The sequence below is a fragment of the Nelumbo lutea genome, chromosome 1 (assembly GCF_056320005.1).
Source record: "Nelumbo lutea isolate HS-2025 chromosome 1, American lotus-T2T, whole genome shotgun sequence".
NCBI classification, from domain to species: Eukaryota; Viridiplantae; Streptophyta; class Magnoliopsida; order Proteales; family Nelumbonaceae; genus Nelumbo; species Nelumbo lutea.
In genome coordinates this window covers 166,872,310-166,897,514 of record NC_142684.1, presented here as the reverse complement: position 1 = coordinate 166,897,514, position 25,205 = coordinate 166,872,310, and the positions used below count along the sequence as shown (strand labels likewise).

Sequence of the window (25,205 nt, the reverse complement as noted above, 5' to 3'; positions counted from 1 at the left end):
TCCTCGGGCAACTTCTTGGAGGCGTCAATTCTTTCTCTCTACAACCCCATTTTGTTGAGGGTTTTGGCACAGGAGCTTCAGTGAAGGGAGCCACACAAGGCAAAAGAGCCAGTTAGATAACCATGGAAGTACTCCTTCACATTGTCTGATTGGAAAACTCATTTCTCAGTCTGAAAATGAGTATAAATCATACCTTGAAAATCTTTCATCAGTTTTGGAACTTCTTCTCGAGAGTGCATAGGATAAACCCAAGTGTATAGAGAGAAATCATCTATAAATGAGATAAAGTACTTATTGAAAGAATGGTAGGATCCATCTAATGGACGCCATAAAGATTGCGGAATGGGTGGGCGAATTTCAAAAATTTTCCTACCTTCTTCCAACTGGGAATCGTATTCCCTAATTTAAGAATACAATATTCAAGGATCCTACTTGAACCAAAATCGAACCAGATTTAAACCAAAGACAAGGGAGGGATTATACTTGATCCAGAGAAGCAGTATCTCCCAAAGTTGGTGTTCACGCCCAAAGAGGACACCAAGAACCGCTCCTGCTGAAGATGACACAACAATGAATGGAACGAAACCAGCAGAGTGCGTCCTACACACTGAATCCTTCGCAAGAACCCTCTGGAAACTCTGAGCACCAAATCTTTTCAATATTTTCTGCAAAAACTGATATCAAGAAATGATTTTTGATTTCTTTCTTCTTCAAAGATCGAATCTTGTCAGAAAGAATGGCGGCGGCTGGAGGAGAACTCCTGATTAAGCAACCTCCTCAGGAGGAGTTATCCCAATCCAAATCTAATTATTTTTCTTAGGTTTCTCCTCTTTTCTTCTTGATTAAGCAACCTCCTCAGGAGGAGTTATCCCAATCCAAATCAGTATTTGGATAGGGGATGATCTTAATCCTATATGCAGATTAGGTTAGCTTACTCCTGATCTTATCAGGAGGTTATCAGATTCAAATCTAATTTGAATTTGGTCTCCCAGAGTGGATAAGGTTAAAGGCCCAATCCTTTTGCTAACTTTAATCCCAGATTCGCCATAAATGGGTGATCAAATCAGCCCAGCTCGAAATGGGCTTTTGGCCCATTAAGTGTTCAGTGCTTAACTAGTTTCCAATCTGCTGCCCAGTTGGGCTTCTTTGTATGGCGTGGGACCCAAGCATTGATCTACACACCAGCCACATGGGTTCGGCCCAACCTTTATTATAAGGCCCAGCTGAATTCACTGAAAAACTCAGTGAACCCCTAAGCCCATCACATGGACCCTATGGGCCCAACACTTGCATTAAGTGGTCCTTGGGCCAAGCCATCTTATAAAAACCAGGGACTGTGAGTAGGTGCAAGATTAGCCCATCAGGTACTATCCCAAATGGCCTTACACTCAATCTCTCAGCCCTTAATGATCAAGCACTGCCCGGCAAGAGAGGACCTCTCCCTTGGTTGCAAGGAACAATGCTGCACTCTCCACCCACATGGATCCCATGAATTAAAACCATTTGCAAACATTTTGAAACCGTATATACATATATATATATATATATTAATTTTGCAAAACAAAATTCCAACGATTGAAATCAACTGCCGGCAGTTTGGTTTCCATCAGAGAGAGTGCATTCCCGATCATTACCTTTGTCCGACAAAGAGGCTGATCCTGTCACTATGATCACCCACTCAGATGAATTCTTAGACTGCCCCAACATGCTCAAGTTTTGACCCCCGCTAAGGATCTCACTGATTGGCATATCAAAGACAACCCGATCCGACACGCAGTGAAGTATCATAATCGAGTCTAGGAGTCAGGTGAAACTTCCCAGTTTTGCCCATTTGTCTCCAAGGTCCAGGGCAATACTGGAAATCTGGTCCGGTTCAAGGATTTGAGTAATCCCACACTACATGTGCCTCGGGTCTCACCCTGGTGGCCGAGACAGGCCATCCCAACATTTGGTGGCACACCAGCATCAGCCTTGGCGGGATGAATCTCCCTAGACTCATCCAATGGCTGTGAACATTTAAAACTAACACGAGTCTCAATAAGCGTCCAGTTTTAGGGTCTTACACAGAATTACACCAAACAACATGAATCAAACATGCACTTTATTTATTTACACTAAATATCAAAAGTACATCAAATCAATTTGAAGCTAAGGGCATACAAAACTGTCCAACACTTATAGCCATTCTTAGTTGGAATATTAACATGGCTCTACACATCAGAGTACACAAGATAAAAGGGAAATTCTGATTTTTTATTTCGTAAAGGAAATGAAGTTCTACAATGCTTACTAAACTAGCACACTTTGGCACCGAAAATCACTGACCGACACAAACTTGAACAGTTCTGGAAACAAATGCTTCAAAGACTCAAAAGACATGGCCCAAACAATGGTGGCATAACATAACTTGGCTCTTGATTGATTCAAGGACTCTGAAACTGCAAGACCAACTTTGTTCTCCAGCATGTAAAGGCCATCAACCATGTTTCCTCTACCAATTGTCTTCCCGGAGGTCAAATCTTAAAAAACACAAGAATGTGGGAGAAAGGTTACTGAACAATTCAAAGCATGTGTAATAGTACTAACAACCAATATTCATAAAAAATACTACTAACAAACAACAAATTAATAGGTAACCTTGGAACATGCAAGACATCTGATAGGGAAGGGCCAAGGGTATATGGATGGAAATGGGTTGACTTACTAGTCGTATGATTTGAGGCTCTGGAACTAATTATCCATGGGGATTCCGGAGTCCCAGAGGCAACATGGAAGGTAGAGGTGGAGTTACCTGAGGAGGATGCAAAATAAGTTGAAGGAGTTGTTCTAGTTTCTGCATGTCTAAGAGCCCTACCATATTGCTCTAGATGGTCATGGAAGGAGTTAATAATATCCTCCTTGAGATCAGAACTGGGGGGCAATCTTGAGATGAAGTCATGGCTGAATTTCCATACTGTGAATCATGAGCTGCTAAGTTGGCAGAGGTAAGCTTCTTCTGATTTGGTTTGCTATTCCGATCCTGTGTTGTCTTGCTCTATTCTTGTGCCCACTTTGGCTTCCCATGCAACTCCTAGCAAGTTTCTCGGGTGTGCCTGGATTTCTGACAATGAGTGCACCATAGTTTGTCTTTATCATCTGTTCTTTTTTGACCATCTCTTTTCTTCCTTGAGTTCATGTTTCCCCTTACTGCTAAAGCAATAGGCTCCCCCTCAGGAGCATTAGTAGCTGATTTCCGACTTTCCTTTGATTGAACAAGGGCATAGACTTCTTGAACAGATGAAAGATCTTTGCTGCCCAGAATCTGCACTCTAATGGGCTCATACATAGACCCAACAAGAAAGCAAATACATGTTGCTGAGATACAAGTTGTTTATAAATCTTGGCATCTTTTTCACTTTGCCACTCAATACTCTAGTAATAATCCAGCTCTTTCCAGGCTGAAGTTAGGGCTGAATTGTAGGCAGATTAGCTTTTCTCCCCCTGCTTACATGTTGAGGATTCAGCCTGTAATTGGTAAATCCTGGTATAGTGCCTTTTGCTGTTTCAGCCCACATAGAATTCTGATTAACTGAAGATAACATGGATGTCAAAAGCCACAACATAATCATACAGTTTTCTTGGTCCCATTTTTCATATTTGGCAGTTCTTGATTTTGGTTCCTTTGCCTTCCCATTGATATACTCTGCATTTCCCCTAGCTGTAATGTACAGCCGCATCTCTTTGGACCAAGCCATATAGTTCCTACCATCCAAAGGAGTGATAGTCATAGGGAAATTTAAAGTGTCTGGACCACCATTCAGTCCACCCTGATTGGATGTGGTTCTAGATGTTGATGAATCTTCAGTAGCCATAAAAAATGTTTTTTTCTAGGTGAACAATAATCTACCATCTTTCAGTCCGCACACACGGATGACAACCACCCCCACTCTTTAGAGACTTTCACACAAGTAGCAAACATACAACAGCTGCTGTCACACACGTACAGGTCTATCTGACCTTTTCAAAGGGCAATACAAGTCCAAGACCATCAACTACTACCACTGCAGTACTCTGTCAGTCGATTCAGGTCACTCGTGACCAACAAAGGTTTCAAAACCTTACAGATTTGAATCTACAGATCCACACAAAGGGTCAAACATACCCTTACACCATTCTGCCACTGTAAACACAGCCTGTCCTTGGACTTTTTGCCAAGAACCAAGGCTACAAACAACCTAGTTCTTTAGATTCTGATCAGTCCGAGCCGATTTTGAAGGTTTTCATTTCAACCTAGAAATACCAACAGCACAGAAAAAAGTAACCAATCTCGATGGAGAGCTTCAGTCGACCATCCACTTAATTGTGAAGTTATTTTCTTGAAAAAAAAAGGAAGAGTCACGATCAGAGAGGAGCAGATTTAGAGAGCAACGTCCTGCTCTGATACCATGTTTTCCAAGAAGAGAAGAGAAGAAGAGGAGAGAAAAGCTGTGAGAGAAGCAAAAAGTTTGCTGGTGGCGCCAGCCATTCTATTTATATATTAGGGTGACCGTACAAAATATAAAAGAAAAGGAAAAAGACAAGAATACCCCTGCAGGTACAAGCTTAACATATTACATCAGTAAGCAAGTTGGTAAATTGTTAGTTGTTAGGTAGTGAAGAGGGCTTGAGCTGGTTTACATTGTACAAACAATGATCTTAAAATAACATAATTTTCGACTATTTTGGTTTCCAAGACTAAAATGAAAAAACTGAAACTTTCTTATCTTGGCCAAATTAAAAATGACATGCACCTTTTTTTCTTTTTTTTTGATACAAAAATGGTATGCCATCTTTGAATAAGATGCATGGCTTTACTTTCTTAGGCAACTGGAACTCTTGACATTTTTGGCCTTGAGTAAGAGAATATAAGCTGTGCTATATTGCTGAGGTGCACTGGATGACTTTTCTATGCTTTTCTTTTTGCAAGTCAAACTCTTCAGATGGGGAGATCTTGAAGGTGGAATTTAATCTCAGTCCAGTGGGAACTACATCCACTGACTTTACCAGCTGGCATCTTCCTATACTTGCTTTGCAGAAGTAAGATATGCTTTTCTGTGAGTAAATTATATGTAGGAGGATATGAGGTTTAAATCTTGATGTTATGGATTATATACTTAGGTGGTTGGTTTGAAATAAAAGAAGGGAAAGGAAAAGATAAGAAGGGAAGGGAAGAGAAACAGAATAGGTATCCCTATCCGTTGTTTGGTTAACCTATAGAAAAGGTAGGAAAAATTAATTTTCCCTCGTTTTGTTAGGCAAGGAAAACATATGGAAAAATTTCTTTGTTTTTTATTTTTAAATATTCGGTTGTTTGTGCTGCTGCTGCCTGCTGACCTGTCACATGGAACCTATATTCATGCAAAAGAGGCATCTATGGCATAATTCCAATTCCTGCACCTGGGGTTCTCATTCAAATTATAAGACACGTATATATAAAATGCTCAATGACATGTACATAAAAGAAATATATGGGGCCCATACCAGCAAAGCCAAAATTAACAATGTGGGCTAAAACAAGTAGGCAATATAGACAGAAGTGGATCAAATATGACAGCCAATATACATCAAAATGATTAATGTGAAACCAAAATGTAATTCATATACTAGTGGTCACTAGCATAGCTATAATTCATTTGATAGAGAAAAGAAATGGGCCAAGAAAAAGATCCATCCATGAGACCATGGGTTGGCAGCCCATATTTGGTGGCCCACATTCAAGGCAGTCCATGCATTAGCCCATTCTGGCAATGATGGCCAGCTCAAGTGGGGCCCATACAAATTATCTCAATCAAAGATTTGAAGCACATGCAGTTCAATGAAATATTTGATTTAGTATCATATCAATCAAAGATTGAGAACATATTTCTTTTCTTGTTTAGTTTTGATGGGGATTGAGAGAATAATTCTAGATTTTATTTCTTTCCTTGTTTGGTTATACTTGATTAGAAAGGTAATTATATTGTACATCTCAAAGGGGATTGAGTGCTCATCTTTATATACCATTGTAATTTTCAATTTGAGATGATGAATGAATGAATTTTAAATTACTCTTGCATGCTTTCTGGTTTAGTGTTGACTCCATCTCTAGGTGCTGATTCCAAGCTTATATAGGTGCTGACTCCTAGAGGAACCTAATGATGCTAACTCCATTTGGAACTATCTATTATTTCCTGCCAATTATCCTAGTTCTCTGCTGAATATATATTTTTTTCTATTAAACCTCAGCTTTAATATTCCTGGTTTGCTATTGTTATTGTTCCTGTTTTTGTTTTGCATTTAGGTTATTTCCTTGTTTTTTTATGTTAATAAATAAATTTCTGTAATCCTCAAGTGGTGTAACAGCCGCTCTACCAGCTCTTTATTTTCTTTTAATCCTATAATCATCAATTTTGAGCTTATTTTCACCCTATTTTTCAGTTTTAGCTTTACTTGTTTAGTGATTACTCAAACTCTTAAGTTCTGTCTAGCTTGCCTTGTTAAACAATACAAAGTTAAACTTCAACCTACAAGTTGAGGGCTTTGTGGGCTCCAGCTTGTTTAAAGGTCCACAGCCACCTAACTAGCGTCTGTTTCACTGTTTGTTGCATCACCATTCTATAAAGTTCCTTTATATGTCCAGGGAACATAATTAATATAATTCAAACAATCAAACAAGGTATACCAAATTTATCATGTGAAACTATAAGAAAAGAGTATGTTAAGTTTAGAGAAAAAGGGCCTTCCTATTGTTTGCTGAAGTGCAGAAGTAGAAGAAGAAGAGAAGAGAAGAGGAGAGATCAGTGAATGGGTGGCAATCTTCACTCAGCCGACCCTAGAAGCTAATATTTGTATTAACATTAAGATATTACAGCAAAAGACTAGAATGCCCTTGATTAGTGATGGGACATCTAGGCAGTACAAAATAAAACAAGCTTAGGCCCAACAACTAAAGGCCCATAGTAGACCATAGAGTTAGGACATAGAATGATAAATAAGCCCACCAATACTTAATCACTCGACCCAACACTCCCCCTCAAGGTAAGCATGGATGTCAGTGACGCTTAGCTTGCCAAGTAAGCCTAAGAACTTCTTAGAGGGTGTATAAGGAATGCAAAGTTCGCTCGAGACAATTCTCTCTCTTACAAAGTGTCGGTCAATCTCAATATGCTTAGTCCTATCATGTTGTACTGGGTTATTTGCAATGTTGATAGCAGCATTGTTATCATAATACAGGTAGAGGAGACCATCGACTTTCACCCCAAGCTCACTTAGGAGGGTCCTAAGCCACAACAGTTCTGCAACACCATGTGCCATAGCCCTATATTCAGCTTTTGCACTTGATCTCGCAACCACATTTTGCTTTTTACTTCTCTAAGTAACCAAATTCCCCCAAACAAATGTGCAATATTCGGAAGTAGACTTCCTATCTCCAATCGATCCATCTCAATCAACATCAGTATATGCCTCTGTTTCAAGTTTATTGTGCCTCTTGAACAAAATTCCTTTCCTTGGACATGTCTTCAAATACCTAAGGATCCTTTCAACTGCTTTTATATGAAAAATCTTTGGAGAATGCATGAACTGACTGACAACATGCACTACATTAGCTATATCAGGTTGGGTAAGAGATAGGTATATCAATTTTCCCACCAGCTTTTGGTATCTTTTTTTATCAGAATAGTCCTCACCAACCGATTCATGGAGGTAATGATTCTGCTCTATTGGAGTATTTTCTAGTCTACTCCCCATTATACCTATCTCCTCTAGAAGATCAAGAACATACTTCCTTATCTATATATATATATATATGCCTTCTTGTGACCTCATCCACATAGATTATGAGAGCTGTAAGCATATTACCCTGTTTCCTTATAAATAAGGTATGGTTTGCACCACTCTGAGTGTATCCCACTTTCTTCATGGCCCTACAAAGGCTTTCAAACCAAGCTTGAGGAGATTGCTTAAGCCCATATAATACTTTCCTTAGCCTACATACATTCCTATGAAAATCATAGCCAGGTGGAGGATTTATAAATACCTCATCATGTAGATCACCAATCAAGAAAGCGTTCTTTACAGTCAACTGATGTAGCTTCCAAGAAAAATTTGCAGCTAATGACAATAGAACCCGAATTGGAGCAAAAGTCTTGAGTCAATTCCCTCCTCTTGAGTAAATCATTTTGCCACTAGTCTGACCTTATATCTTTCAATGGAACCATCCTCCTTGTGCTTCATAGTGAACACCCACTTCTCCACAGTACTCTTCCCTTTTGGTAGATCCACTAATTGCCAAGTCTTGGTCTTCATTTCCTCATTCATTGCCTCTCTCCATCTTGGGTCAAACACTGCCTCTGAGTACTTAGTAGGAACATGAATAGAAGAAAGAGCAGGCCTAAAGGAATAGTAATGAGGAGATAAACAGGAATAAGAAACATATTTAGCAATGGGATGTTGAGTAGTATAAGAACTGACAGGCTTACGAAGAGTAAGGGGAAGATCTAAGTAAAAAGTAGGAGTGATAGCATCAATGATAGGGTTATCTGGATCCACTGAGACAGATTGATCCGAGTCCTGTTGGTTGTTGCCACAAGTTGGAGGATCTCTTTTTCTTCTCATGTGGACAATTCTCATATCTCTCTGTTGTCTATTAATGGCATCAATCGCATCTTCAATATCAGGAGTAGTAACAGGTTCAACAGGATTCTCACTAGATTCACTTGGATAGTTGAAACTAGGAGGATCGAGAGGAGAAGATGGAAGTTTCGAAGCTGAAAGTGGCACAAAGAAAGAAGGATCCTCTTCCATCCTACTAGTCTCCCCTTGAAGAGGATTCCTGGAGGACTGAAAATAAGGCTGAGACTCAAAAAACACCACATCCTTGGTGACATACTTTTTCTTGTAATTGGATCATAGCACTTGCAACCTTTTTGTGTGGGAGAGTACCCTAGGAAGACCCCCTTTATAGCCCTAGGGCCCAACTTTGTCTTCTTAGGATCATTGACATGGATGAAGCACAGACAACCAAAGACTTTGGGAGGAAGAGGGAAATCTGAGAAGTTAAGACAAAGGACAAAAAATGGAATTCTCATTCCCAACATCCTAGATGGCATTCTATGAAGGGATGAGAGATCCATCGTATGGTCGCCCAAAGATTGCGGAATAAGGGGGCGAATTTCAAAATTTTTTCTCTCCCTTCAACTGGGAATCGCATTCCCTATTTAGAAAATCATATTTTCAAGGATCATTCTTGAACCATAAATTGAACCAGATCTGAACCAAAAAAGAGTAGGAGAGGATTATACCTGATACGAAGAAATAATATCCCCCAACGAAGGTGTTCACGCCCAAGGAAGGATCCAAAGACTGCTCCCACTGAAGATGGCGCAGTGCAGGATGGAGCAAAATCAACAGTATTCTTCTCCAAGAACTCTGTCATTCGCAAGAATCAGCAGGATGGTACGTGAGCACAACTTCTTATCAATTCTTTCTCAAAGAACTGATGTCAAGATCGAATCTTGACTTCTCCCACAACTGGAGATCGAACTGGCAAACAGGACGGCAATAACAGGGAGGCAGCAAGAGAATTCTGCAGGGATGCTTAATTCTTCCTTTTGTGATTTCACCACTCAAGAGGATGTGAATATCTCATTCTTCTAAAGGCTGCCGCCCCCTCCTTTTGTTAACCTAAAAGATCAGTTCTTAATCCAATTAGGAGTTGCTTATCCAAATCATATTTGGATCATCCTTCTCTTTAGGTGATAAGGATAAACCCTTATCTTATCTGCAGACTAGATTAGTTTTCTCCTAATCTCATTAGGAGGTTTCTAGATCTGAATCACATTCAAATCTGGACTCTCTGAGTGGATAGGGTTTTGGATAGGGTCAAGACCCTATCCTATCAGCTAATCCATCTCAGAATTCGCCCCATAATTAACTAATTAAATAGCCCAGTTCGAAATGGGCTTTAAGCCCATTAACCTTATGTGCTCACTTAACCTTCCTAACTGCTGCCCAATTGGGCTTCCTTGTATGGCGTGGGACCCAAGCATTGATCTACACATCAGCCACATGGGTTCGGCCCAGCCTTTGTTACAAGGCCTGGCCGAATACACTGTTATGGATAGTGCACCCCTTGAAACCCATCAAATGGGCTCTATGGGCCCAACATTTACCCTAAGTGGTCCCTGGGCCAAGCTACCTTGTAACACTCAGGGACTGTGGGCAGATGCAAGATTAGCCCATTAGGTATTACCCTCAATGGTCTTACACATAACCTCTCAGCCCATAATGATCATACACTGCCCGACAAAAGAGGACCTCTCCCTCGGTTGCAAGGAACAGTGTTGCACTCTCTGCTTATATGGATCCTGGGAATTAAAACATTCTTGCAAACATTTTAGAAACCATAATATATATACTTTTATATCTCATATAAAATATATTTTGCAAAATAGATCTCAACGATTGAAATCGGCTGCCGGCAGTCTTGGTTTCCATTAGTGAGAGTGCATCCCCGATTATTACCTTTGTCTGACAAAGGGGTTGATCCTGTCACTATGATCACCCACTCAGATGAATTCTTAGACTGTCCCAACATACCCAGGTTTTGACCCCCGCTAAGGATCTCACTGATTGGTACATCAAAGACAGCCCAATCCGACACCCAGTGCAGTATCATAATCGAGTCTAGGGGTCGGGTGTAACTTTCCAATTTTGCCCATCAATTTCTAAGGTCCAGGGCAATACTAGAAATCTGGTCCAATTCATAGATTCAGTTAATCCTACACTGTATGTGCCTAGGGTCCCACCCTGACAGCTGAGACAGGCCACCCCAACCGACTTGGTGGCACCACAGTGTCAGCTTTGTCAGGATAGGCCTCCCCAGACTGACCCACTGGCTGTGAATATTCTAAACTAACATAAGTCTCATTAAGTGTCCAGTTTAAGGGTATTACACAGAAACATACCAAGGGAACATGAATCAAATATGCACTTTTATTCATTTACAATAAGCTCATAAAGTACATCATTCTGATTGAAGCTAAGGGCATACAAAACTATCTAACATTCTATTTATCAGATATGCTACCGTAAGGACTGCTTGAGACCAATAGTTCTTGGGAACCTTGTGTTGAAACAGTAGGGCTCGAGTTGTCTCTAATAAGTGTCTACTCTTGCACTCAACAACCTCGTTCTATTGAGAGGTATTAGTGCAAGATGATTGATGCAAAATACATGCATCATCCATGAACAGATTCAAGGAGCTTTCAAAATACTCAGCAACATTATCTGAGCGAAACTGCTTAACTTTCTTGCAAAATTGAGTTTCAATCATTTTACAAAATGCCATGGTTTCTCGTGGAATTTCATCATGCCCATTTAGTAAGTAAATCCATGTGCATCGTGAATAGTGATCAATAAAGCTGATAAAATAAGGAAAACCATCTGTAGAAACAAGAGGTAAAGGGCCCCACACATCAGAATGAACTAAATCAAAAGGAGTTTGAATTTCATTACTAGAAATTGGATAAAGAGTTCTACAATGTTTTGATAATTGACACACTTCATAGACCCAACTTTGACTTGAAACACATTTGAAAAACTAAGGAGATAATCCTTGCATCAAAGAAAAAGATAATTGACCTAGTCTAGCATGCCACAAATGTTACCTAGCTTAGATATGACAATTTTCCTCACACCTGACGGGACCCAACTTCCCCGACTCGATGGGGTCGGGGATGGGGATTGTTTTGGTGGGGTGGGGACGGGGATGAGGGTTAATAGGAATCCCCGATCGGAGTCGGGGTTAGGGATGGGGATTGAGGTCCCTGCCCTGGCCTGACCCCGGTTATATATATTAAATGCTATTTTATATTAAATATACTATTATATTATATACATATTAAAACATTATTTATAATTACAATTTTTATTTATTTTAACTAAATTTACTTTTCAAAAAAGTATTGTTATCTTAAAACATTTTGGGGATTTAGGTCCCTGCGATGAACCCATCCCCATTGAGGATCGGGGGTGAAGGGCAAATTTTACCCCTGACGGGGATCGGGGACGGGGATGGGGAATGTGATCCCTGCCCCGAACCCGCCCTGTTGCCATTCCTAACCTAACTATTGACCCATTATCCCGTCTACTGAAAGCATACTGTAAGGCTGAACTAATGTTTGCATCAAAATAATAGACTTGTAGACTCATGACCACTCCCAATTGTTCTTTTCGTCAATCTGTCTTGAAAGACACAATGAGTAGGAAAGAATGTTGTGCTACAATTTAAGTTTTTTGTAAGCTTAGAAACAGATAATAAGTTTGAAATAAAATTGAGAACATGCAGAACAAATTTAAGAAAGAGATACTTGCCTAGGTTAATCTTCCCCTTTGTAGAGATGGTGGAGAGGGAACAACAACTCTCATCTTATCTTGGCCAGACATCAAGTGATAAGAAGAAAATGAAGAAGACATGTGTGTCATATGATCAGTAGCATTGGAATCAATAATCCAAGAGTTAGATACTATAGAACTAGTCACACTGTGAGTAGAGACAGTACTTGATTTGGTAAGAGAGGTGGATGCAAGGGGATTGTTCCTTAGTTGAGCCATGGCTTGGCTAAGGATTTCTACCTCATCAGCTGTGAAATAAAAAAAAGACCCTGATGTGTGGGAACTAGTGGTCTGTTCCATTGGAGGAGGTGCAATTGTATGTGTGTTCTTTGGGTTTCAACACTATTACTTATGACAACATTTTCCACTTGTTGTTTGGCTTCTTTTGAGGCTTCTTGTACTACCTTAATGCAGCTGGTTTCAGGTGAGGATAAAGAATCTAGCAAGTTTCTTTTAGATGTTTGTCTCCTCCACAATGAGAGCACTTGAGGTGCCTCTTGTCTGAATGCTTGCCCCCCTTTTGGCTTGAATAAATTAAGGCTGAATGCTCAATAGGCTGCACTTGGGTGTCTACTTGCATCTCTTTCCTTCTAACCTCCTCATTCCTTACAAGATAGTAAACATAATATAAATCTGGAAGCTCATCCCTTCCCAAAATTTGGGATCTTAAGCTTTCGTATATCGGGTCTAGGCCAGCCAAGAGCTTAAAAGCTCTGCCTTCTATTTGTTTATTGTAAAGATACTGGGCCGAATGGGCCCTAACATCCTCTAATACTTCTCAAAATCCAGCTTCATTGCAGCCATCTACTCAATAGTTGATTTTTCTTCGCTTTCCTTACTTCCCCCTTCAAGCACTATAGCAGCATTAGCAGTCTTGGATTTTCCCACTTGACTGCCCTTCTTAGGGTTATTAATGTTCTTAAATCTATCAGGATGAAGCTTCCAGCAGGTGTCCTTTGTATGCCGTGATTTCTTGCAATATTCACACAACTGCTCTCTTTTCTTAGTAGGGCCCTTCAGTTTCATTCCCGCATGTGCAAAATGTTCTGTAGATGGACTCTGCAATTGCACTTGCCGCCTACTCTCCTCACTACTTATCATGGCATATGCCTGTAAAAGAGTAACCTCATCCCTGGCCAAAATGTTCTGTCTGATAATATCAAACTCAGGGTTGAGTTTAGTGAGAAACTCAAACACCCTATTTCTCTTCACTAGCTTTCTATACATTTCAGCATCCTTTTTACTCTCCCATACCACTGTTTCCATAACATCAATTTCCTGCCATAGGGACTTTAGTATAGAGTAGTAGATTGCCACACTCTTCTCCCCTGTCTCAGGTTCTTCACATCACTTTTCAATTTGTATGCTCTGGCTACATTCAGTTTCTGTGAATAGGTCTCAGTTACACTGTCCCATATCTCCTTAGCTGAAAAGAAGATCTCTATCAAGTGGTCAATATCCACCTTTAACTACTTTTGCATGATTTCCCAAGTTTTTTTGCAACCTCTTTAAGTTTTTTCCTTAATTGTTGTTTTCTTCTTCTCTTTTCCTTTTGATGATGATGGTGGTTGATGTATTGATCCTATTTATAGCAAGGAATTTGCAGTTTCATCATCAATGTCATTTAAGAGTGTAGGAGAGTGACTCTTAGTAATAGTACTGTGCATCACAGAGGCTAAAGCTGCTTCACATCTATTTAATTCCCTTATAGTAAACACATTGTTTCCATTAACTTGACCGCCACCACAAATAAGTGAAGATCATTGTAGTTGTGAAATCTTTTCCTATGATATTGTCTTGCCACTGGATGTGCCTATGAAAAAGAAATCCATTTACCACACAAGATAATGATAACGAAAGAGGAATGTAAATTAAGTATTATATAAAAATCATATACTTCAATATAGGCATTCCACACTTCAGGCTTAACGTCTACAGTGTATGTTTGACAATTCCAACTAAAGCCACTTTGACAAATAAGATTTATATTTTTTTGGATTGGTAACATCTGCTCAGTGGGTGAGCGGATGCATAACATCTTGCCAATTTTTAGTTCTAGTTAATGGAGGGGTCAAGGATTTCTTCCCAGCATGTAGAGGGCTTAGGCAAGGAGATCCTCTTTCCCCCTTTTGTTCACACTTGTGGCAGATGTGCTCAGTAGAATGATTTCTAAAGCAGATAGGGAAGGGCTAACACGGTGACTCATCTTCAATTTGTTGATGATATCATCATCTATTGTGAAGGAGGAGACTTAGGGAGAGTGAGGAACCTAAAAGATCTTATTAAATCCTTTGAATCTGTTTCAAACCTAACGATTAACTTTGACAAAAGTTGTGGTTGGAATCAATTTGGAAGATTGGGAGGTAGAGGCTATAGCAGGTTGTCTAGAGTGTTCCATGTCTGATTGGCCTTTAACCTACTTGGGTCTTCCATTAGGAGCTAACCCAAAAGAAAGTCGGTTCTGGAATCCAATTGTGGAAAAGTTTGAAAAGAGGTTGGCTTCTTGGAAAAAAAGTTACATTTAGATAGGGGGTAGAGTGACCTTGATTAGGGTGACACTTTTTAGTCTTCTGGTTTATTTTCTTTCTGTATTCAAGATACCCTCAAGGGAAGTCAAGAAGATAGAAAAGGTGATGAGAGATTTCTTGTTGGAGCCAAGGGAAGAGAAGAAGGATTATTTGATTAGGTGGGAGATAGTTAGCAGGAGTAAGCAAGAAGGGAGATTAGAATTGGGAAATTTAGTTCTTAAGAATGAAGCTTTACTAGGGAAGTGGCTTTGGAGATTCTGAGATGGCCGTTAGAGAGAGAGAGAGGTTGTGGCACAAGGTGGTAAATAGTATTCATGGTTGTTTGTAGAACGGTTAGGATGAAGGGATGAAAGATCCATTATATGGATGGTCGAACCCTGCAGGTAGGTTGGGCGAAATTTCAAAAATTTCTCTCTCCCATTTGGGAATCACATTCCCTGTTTTAGAAAATCTGCATTTTCAAGGATCAATTTTGAACCAAGAACCGGACCAGATCTGAAACCAAAAGGTAGGAGAGGGATATACTTGATACAGAGTAGCAGTAACTCTCAATGAAGGTGTTCACGCTCAAAGATATCTCCAAAGACTGCTCCCACTAAAGATGACACAGTGTAGGGTGGAGCAGAATCAACAGTGTTCTTCCCAATAACCGAACCCTTTAGCAAGAATTCGATGGAGGCTGTGAGCACGACTTCAGATCAGCCTTTCTCCAAAGTCTGATATCAAGAACTATTCTTGATCGCTCTACAAGAATGGAGATCGAACTGGCAATTGGCGGCAACTGGAGAACGCAGGGAGAAGATGGCACAGTCACATTGTTGCTGTCTTCTCTCTATGTGATCTAAGATCTGATGTTTGGGGTTTTGAGATATGTAGAATGGTTCACCCCCTCCTCCTTTTATAGACTTAAAGAGATATGCTCCTAATCCCATTAGGAGTTTCCTGATTCAAATCCTTATTTGAATCTAGACTCTCTTTAAGTGATAAGGATAGATCCTTATCTTATCCGCAGATTAGATCAACTCTCCTAATCTCATTAGGAGGTTTCCAGATCCAAATCTCTATTTGGATCTAGATTCTCTGAGTGGATAGGAATAACTCCCTATCCTATCCACTAATCCAAATCCCAGATCTGCCCTTGCTTTAACTAATCAAATTAGACCAATTCGAAATGGGCTTTAGGTCCAATAAGTCCTTGTGCTCAGTAACCTTTCGGACTGCTGCCCAGTTGGGCTTCTTTGTATGGCGTGGGACTCAAACATTGATCTACACATTAGCCATATGGGTTCAGCCCAACCTTTGTTACAAGGCCTGGCCGAATACACTGTTATGGACAGTGAACCCCTGAGCCCATCACCATGGGCTCTTAATGGGTCCAACACTTACACTAAGTGGTCCCTGGGCCAAGCCACCTTATAAAAACCCAGGGACTGTGGGCAGATGCAAGATTAGCCTATCAGGTATTACCCTCAATGGTCTTACACTTAACCTCTCAGCCCATAATGATCAAACACTGCCCGACAAGAGAGGACATCTCCCTCGGCTGCAAGGAACAGTGCTGCACTCTCTACTCACATGGATCCCGAGAATTAAAACGTTTTGCAAACATTTTGAAACCGTAATATATATATGTATATCCGTATATAAATATATTTTGCAAAACAAATTTCAACGATTGAAATCGGCTGCCGACAGCTTTGGTTTCCATCAAAGAGAGTGCATCCTCGGTCATTACCTTTGTCCGACAAAGGGGTTGATCCTGTCACTATGATCACCCACTCAGATGAATTCTCGGACTGCCCCAACATACCCAGGTTTTGACCCCTATTAAGGATCTCACTGATTGGCATATCAAAGACAACCCAATCCGACACTTAGTGCCGTATCATAATCGAGTCTAGGGGTTAGGTGTAACTTTCCAGTTTTGCCCATCAATCTCCAAGGTCCAGGGCAATACTGGAAATCTGGTTTGGTTCAGGGTTTCAAGAAAACCTACATTGCATGTACCTCGGGTCTCACCCTGGCAGCTGAGACAGTCTACCACAACCAACTTGGCGGTACATCAGTGTCAGCCTTGGTAGGATAAATCTCCTCAGACTTATCCAACGGCTGTGAACATTCTAAACTAACACGAGTCTCATAAGTGTCCTATTTAAGGGTATTATAGAGAAACACACCACAATAACATGAATCAAATATGTACTTTATTCATTTATAATAAATGTCATAAGGTACATCATTCTGATTGGAGCTAAGGGCATACACTGTCTAACATAGGATGCCGGGGTATCTCGACGGGCGACTCTTGCAACACCCTAGAAGGCCATTCACGGAATTCTAACCCATTTTCTCAATCTGGTCAGGTATGATGTTAATTCTGGAAACAATGTTCTTTTTTGGGAAGACATTTGGGTGGGCAACCAACTTCTTAAAGACCTTTTTCCCTCTCTTTACTCTCTTTCCCTTTATAAGGAAGAGCCGATTTCTAGTTTTATTTCTTCCTCAACTTCTTCTGTGGCCCTAAACAGGGATTTTGGTTTCCATAGAGGGTTACGTGATGATGAAAGTGCTTGTGTTTCGAACTATTGTTTTCACTTGAGTCTATTTGTTTAGATCCCCTCAAACTTGACACAAGAATTTGGTCCCCTAACTCGAAAGGTTTTTTCATTTGCTCTTTCTTCAAGTCCCTTTGCTCCACTTTTGCACCTTAGAACTTCCTAGTTAAAAGAATTTTGGACTAGGTCCATTCCCCCAAAGATTGTTGTTTTTTGTTGGGAAGTTTATTATGGTAAGATTAATACCTTTGAAAACCTACAAAAGAGGAGACCAAATTGGTGCTTATCCCCTAATTGGTGTGTTCTTTGTAAATCTCAGAATGATGACTATCACCACTTACTGATCTCTTGCTCCTTTGCTATAGCTTTATGGAATTGGATTCTTATGTTGTTTGAGTGTAGGTGGAACTTGCCATCTGATATTAGCTTGTTGTTTAGTTTGTCTATTTTTGAATAGCACACAAAAAGAGGGAGAATTATGTGGAAGTGCATAAGGGCAGCTTTGTTGTGGACAGTTCGGGAAGAAAGGAACACCAGAATCTTTTGTGAAAAAGACGCGAGCTTCTCGGAAGTTAAAGAATGTACTCTGAGAAGGGCAATTCACTGGCTGAAAACTCCAAAGCTCTTTGATGCATACTCTTTTAATGACCTACGGAGAAGCTGGTTAGCAGTGGCTAATACTTCTACCAGGAAGGACAAACATGGGGTTGAATGGATGCCACCAGGGGAGGAGTTTATCAAGCTGAACTTTGATGGAAGTAGCTGAGGAAATCTAGGGCCTTCAGGCATAGGAGGAGTGCTGAGAAACAAAGATAGTAGCATTATATCTTTGTACTCAGGTCCTATGAGTGTGGGAGACTCTTTAAGGTCCGAATTACTTGCTGCTGTACAAGGAATCCAGCTTGCAAATCAGCTAGGCATAGAGCATCTGATTATTGAAAGGGATTCCCAGGTGATAGTGGGTTGGCTGAAGGATCTGGACACTGTGATTTGGAGTTTTAGAGATCTTCTCAAAAAGGTTAAATGGTTAACAAGGAATATGACAATCGGAGTTCAGTGGGTAGGCAAATCAGCAAACTCAATGGCTGATTCACTTATGTACATTAGGAAGAAAAACTATGCAACACATTACATGGATCACAATATCCCCCATTCAATAATACCATGTAGCCCCCAAAAGAGAAGATCTTTCTACTCCTTGCTTTTTCAATTTGTTGATCTTTGTACCCAATTAATCTTTTGTTGCATTTCTTTTGTGCAACACTTGAACAAAAAGAAAAGGAACTTTTTGATTTCTTTTTTGTGAGTCAAAGAACCTTATCATGCTTTAACAATAAACTAATTTTAGTTTTTGAGCCTCCCTTAATTTCAAGTTTCTCCATCCCCAATTCCTTTTCCTTTTGTCCCCTACACAGTAGAACCACTAGTTCTGCCCTTAAGGAGTTCCCTTGGAGAATCTTAACGTATTGTTTATTTTTATTATTTTATTATTGTTTCTTCTCTTTCAGCCCTGTAAGGAATGTATATGACTCTTTGGAGGTGGGGGTCGATCAATACATTGACACCCCTGAAATCTTGTGTCTTTTCTCTCATTCGTACTAGTAGAATAACATGGTATTAGAGCAGGTTGATTCCACCAGCTGTTGATTCTGTTTGAGTTTTTGGATGTATAAGAACTGTTTGGGGGAGTTTTTGGACTATCATCAAGTCCTGTTTGAAGGTTGTCTTGATCAGCCAAAAGTGGTAAAGTTTTCCTAGAGAAGGCACCTAACGGAGAGATAAGAAGATATAGGAATAATATGCCAGTTTCTTTGACTTGTGGGCAGAATATGAACTTGTTCATTTGATCCTTCAGACTCTTCCGGATGTGCTAAATATCTCTAGCATCACTTTGAAAAGAGAAAGGTGAACCAATTTCTTATGAGACTTAGACCAAAAAATGAGATAATCAAATATAATATTTTGAGTAGAGGAACTCTTCTAGATTTTGGTTCAGTGATGGGCGAACTACTAAGGGAGGAGACTAGACTCCTGATTGATGCATGTATTGATGGAAAGTTAATGGATTTTAGGGTTGACACTACTTTTTTAGTTCAAGTAAAGTCAGGTGCTAAGGACATTTCTAAAACTCAATGTTATGAATGTAAGGGGTTTGGACACATTGCTTCACTTTGCAAAAAAATGAATGTTTGCACCTATTGTAAGCAACATGGTCATATCATTCCAGATTGCCCAGTTAGATTATCCAAGGGTGCTTTGAAGAAGAACCAGCCATGTGCATATTAGGTGACTGAAGGATAGATCACTGACATTTCCTTTACCATGGGTTATTTCCTTTGTTAAGGGTGAATCTTTTGCATCAATTGATGAAGAAAAAATTTGACAACTGGTATCCTTTGCTATTTCCTCTACCTTTTCTGCTATCAGTTTGTCTGATGAGTTTTCTGGTTATTGTTCCTCTCAGTTTCATGTTTAGATCATTGATTTTGGGGCAATTAATCATATTACAAGAGCTTACCTTGGACCCCCAAATTGTTTTTCTGAAACCTATTATAGACATAGTATTACTGCCAATGGTGAAAAATTAAATTCCATTGGTAGTAATGACTTGTCTGTTAAACTTTCATCTACTGCCTCCTCTCAGCAGAATAGAGTGGCTGAGTGTAAGAATGAAATGTGCTCATTGTTACCCTACTACAAGAGTCTCATGCTCCGTCTTCATTTTGGGTAGAGGTTGCTAATACAATTGTTTCATTGATTAATTGTGTTCTCTCTTCTATTCTTGCTAATACGTCTTCCTTTCAGAAACTATTTGTCATCCTTTGGACTTATGTAGTTTTCATATTTTTTAATGTCTTCGCTTTGTTCACCTTCATTTTCGTGAACGTTCCAAGTTATCTTCACAGTTTGTTATCATCCTTCTGCTCGTTGCATTCGTGTTTATGAGAATGTTGTTTTTATGAGCATATTTCCCTTTTTGTTGGGGGTGCTAGATTGTCCGCACCATCTGTTTCTCTTTTGCAAAACTTTGATTCCCAGGATGCCTCACCTTCAGCTGGTGTGAAAGATTTTCTCATATTCTTTTGCAAACTGTTACGTGCCCCGGATCCTATGCCTACAACCACTTACTCCTGGTACCCTTCCTTTAGATTCTAGTTATGTTCCTACTACATCTCTTTCTTCATTCTACTCGTATTTCTAGACCCCTTAGCCACTAGTTCCTTGTTTGCTGTGTGATCTTCCATAAATATTCCTTCTCATTGTTAGAGTGAGCCGAATTGGGGTAGTTTAGTAATCTCATGTCAGCTAAGTACTTTGCTTATGTGGCTGTTTTATTAGAATACTTTGCCCCACACTTAAGTGAGGGCAGTTTAGTCTTTGTAAGTGTAATTAGAACCTAATAAACATTAGGGGGTCGACTGAATGGGAAACTAATCAGTTTCGACTAAACCCTCCTGTTCTCTCTTTCTCTCGTCTTCTTCCTCATCTTCTTCTTCCTTCTTCACTGGTTCGGGTTACTGTAGCTGCTCCAAAACATGGTATCAGAGCGAGGTTTCTGACCTGCTTCTGCTTGTAAAGCATCTCAGCTGTGTTCGTAACACCTTCTTCTTCGCTTCTGGTTAGTTAATGGAGAAAGCTGGTTCGCCCTAGGTCTGAGACATCACAGCTCGTTGCTCACTGCTGCACACAGTTTTCTTCATCAAGGAAGGTGATTTCAGCAGTGAATGGTTGGCTGATACTCTCAAAGGAAGGTTGGTTATTTAGTCCTTTTGTGTTGCTGGTATTTCTGGGTAGGAGCCCTTCAAGAATCAGTTAGTACTGATTAGAACCTAGAGAACTAGGTTCATTGTTGCCCTAGGAAGGGCTGTGTGTGCAGTAGCCGAATGGTGTAGGGCTGCTGTGAGTTGTTGAGTGGTGTTAGGGTTGCTATAGGTGGCCGAGTGGTGTAAGGTGGAATGTAGTGACCTTGCCAAGCTCCTTGTGGTTGTGTGATGCCCTCTTAAGTGTGTTAAACAAGTCTGAATTGGGTGTAGCAGTTTGACTGTGTTGTGGTGCTTGTGATGCACAATTTTTTTTTTATTGAGTGGTTGTAAGAGGGCCTACTGTTGTGTTGTGGTGCTTGTGATGCTTATGTGGGTCATAGGTGTGTGAAGTCAGCAGTAGTGTGAAGAAGAACAAGTGTGTGCTCTCACTGTTGTGTTTAGGGGCTGCAATAGGTGCTGAAGTATCAAACAGTAACAACATCAATCAGCTTGTAGCTGAGAAGTAAGGTTAGAGGCAACTGTGAAAGAATACAGTGGCAGCAATAGGAGATGGCTACAATGATCAGAAACCTAGTGTGGTAATTTCTTTCGACTACCTAGGGGTACAAATGACCTCAATTAAGCTGAGTGGGGAGAACTATGTTCCATGGGCTAAATCAGTGGAAGTGTTTCTCAAGGCAAAGAAGAAAGTAAAGCATGTAAGAGATGAGAAGCCACCGGAGGACTCTCCAGGGTTTGATGATTGGGAACAAGAAGATGCTCAAATCATGACTTGGCTGTGGAATAGTATGGAACCCAAAATTAGTGCCAACTTCATGTTCCTTGATACGGCTAAGGATATATGGGAGCATGCTAAGAAGCTATATTCTGGACAAGATAACACACCAAGAGTGTATCAGCTTTATCAGGAGTATTTTTGATTTACAACAAGGAACCAAAACACTAGAAGAGTACTATGCCTGCATGAAGAATATAAGGAATGAACTCAATGTCTATCACCCCCTTACTCCAGATATTAAAGTTCAGCAACAGCAAATGGAGCAACTAGATGTTATAAGATTTTTAATGGGGCTGAAGTCGGAATATGAACTAGTTAGAGCCCAAATATTGAGGGGCTCTACTCTTCCTACACTTGAGGAAGTATTCTCAAGGAGGCCATAGTACAATAGGGGGAGGTCATGCACTTGTGACAGCTAGAGGGGTTGGACATAGTACAATAGGGGTTGGACAGACAGAGAACTCCACACAGTCTGATAGATCAGCACTTGTGACAGCTAGAGGGGTTGGACATAGTACAATAGGGGGAGGTCATGCTCCCCAAGGAGGCCGTGGCAGTTCCATGATTAGTCGGGGTGGTCATGACTCAGGGGGAGGCCGTGGTAGAGGGAAGAATAACTCTACAAGGAAATGTACTCATTGTGGTAGAGAGGGACACACAGTGAATTTCTGTTATGATCTACATGGCCCTCCCTTTAAATGGGCTAATCATGCTGTAGCAGGTGAGGTTGATATCAGTGACAGTAAACCGGCAGACCGGACTCCTCTCACATCTACATCTACCTCTGGGAGGGAGATGGTGAGCGTATCGCGTGATGAGTATGAACGGTTCCTTCAAACTACTTCACAGTATACCACTGCCACACTTACCCAATCAGGTATTGCTTGCATGTCACCTAAAACCTCTCCCTAGATTATTGACTCTGGAGCCTCAGATCATATGATCGGGACTCCAGGTGTGTTCTCTTCTCTTTCTGAAACCTCCACATCACAAACTGTTACATTTGCCAATGGATCCTCATCCCCCATATGTGGTGTTGGTAATATTGACATGGTTTCTGTGCGCTTATCATCTGTTTTATATGTCCCCAAGTTTCCATTCAATCTTATGTCTGTTAGTAAAATAACCAAAGCTCTTAACTGTTCTGTTACCTTATTTCCTTCCACTTGTGTTTTTCAGGATCTCAAGACGTGGAAGAAGATTGGTGGGGGGCATGAAGCTGGTGGATTGTATTATCTTGACGGTGGTGTATTTTCAATTGCTCTTCAGACTTCACTTACTCCTTTACAATGGCATTACCGACTAGGACATTCATCTCTCAAGGCTCTCACGATTTTGGTTCCATCATTGAGTCATTTGTCAGTTTTGCAATGTGAGTCATGTCAGTTTGGGAAACATTGTCGTGCGTCATTCAGTCCAAGAGTTGAGAGTCGTATGTTGAGTCCTTTTTCTTTGGTTCATTCAGATGTTTGGAGTCCAATCAAAATAGAGTCTTATAATGGATACAAGTATTTTGTCTCCTTTATTGATAATTGTTCAAGAATGACATGGATTTACTTAATGAAAGAAAGAAGTGAATTGTTTTCCATTTTTCAAAAATTCCATGCTGAAATATGCACACAATTTAGTGTTTCAATCAAAATTCTCCGTTCAGATAATGGTCGTGAATACTTTCTTACTTCATTTCAACAGTATTTAGAACATCATGGCATTATTCATCAGACATCATGTGCATTCACCCCTCAACAAAATGGGGTAGCTGAACGGAAGAACCGTCAACTTCTTGAAACTGCTCCGTCTATTCTTCACCACATGAATGTTCCTAAACGGTTTTGGAGTGATGCTGTATTTACTCCATGTTTTCTCATTAATCGGATGCCCTCCTTCATCCTTCATGGTCGGTCCCCCTTCTCTATTTTGTTTCCCACTTTATCTCCATTCCCATTAATTCCTCGTGTCTTTGGTTGTGTGTGCTTTGTCCACAATCTGAGCCCTAGAATAGACAAGCTAGATGCACGCTCAATTAAATGTGTCTTCCTTAGCTAATCAGGGACTCAAAAAGGGTACAAGTGTTATAATTCCATTACCCGGAAGTGCTATGTCTGCCCTGATGTCACCTTTTTTGAGTCAGTCTCCTTCTCAAGTCCTGAAGCGCCTTCGTCTCCACCCGTCCTTCCTCTTCCTCTTCTTGTCAGTGATCCAGTTCTAGATGCTGTTGTTGGAGTAGACTCATCAGTTCATCCCGTGCAGATCACCACCGAACGTCCACCAATCCAGCAAGTGTATACACGTCGAACAACACGGGCCCCTCCTCCAGCTTCTACCTCATCTGCGGATCCTCTCATGGCTCCTATTGTTGAACCTTCAGACCTTGACCTACCCATTGCCTTACGGAAAGGTAAACGTAGTTCTACCCTCCATCACATTTCCAATTTTGTTTCATTATCTCGTCTTTCTACCTCACATTGCCAGTTTGTTTCCCTTTTATCCTCTATTTCCATACCTAACAATGTTCAAGAAGCTCTCAGTTCACCTGATTGGCGGCGGGCAATGGAGGAGGAACTTACTACTCTCCCACCTAGTAAGCATGCTGTGGGCTGTAAATGGGTGTATACTGTGAAATACTTGCCAGATGGTTGTCTGGAGCGTCTGAAGGCCAGACTTGTTGCTAAAGGTTACTCACAGTTGTATGGAGTGGATTACATGGAGACATTCTCTCCGGTGGCTAAGATTGGTTCTGTTCGTGTACTAATTTCCCTAGCAGTTATGAATGGTTGGCCTCTGTTTCAGGTTGATATAAAGAATGCCTTTCTCCATGGTGATCTTGTGAAGGAGGTATATATGGAGCAGCCACCTGGGTTTGTTGCTCAGGGGGAGGATGGTAAGGTATGCAGATTGAAGAAGGCAATTTGTGGGTTGAAACAATCGCCGCATGCTTGGTTTGGGAAGTTCAGTGAAGTAGTGAGGAGTTTTGGAATGAAGCAGTGCCAAAGGTCTATGTGGATGATATTGTCATTATTGGTAGTGATAAATTAGGGATTGGCAAATTAAAGATATTTCTGCAAAATCATTTCCAAACAAAAGATCTTGGAACATTGAAGTATTTCTTGGGAATAGAGGTTGCTAGGTCAAAAGAAGGTGTAAATCTGTGCCAAAGAAAATATGTTCTTGATCTATTGGAAGAAAC

At 40.4% G+C, this 25,205-nt stretch overlaps 1 long non-coding RNA gene across 1 annotated transcript in view; it reads left to right on the top strand.

Annotated features, from left to right (window-relative positions):
* Positions 1 to 25,205, top strand: part of LOC148878984 (uncharacterized) — a 61,699-nt gene that overhangs the window by 13,268 nt on the left and 23,226 nt on the right. The window contains exon 3 of the long non-coding RNA XR_016104087.1: positions 4,946 to 5,055. This is a non-coding gene — a long non-coding RNA (uncharacterized LOC148878984). The remainder of the gene's footprint in view (positions 1 to 4,945; positions 5,056 to 25,205) is intronic.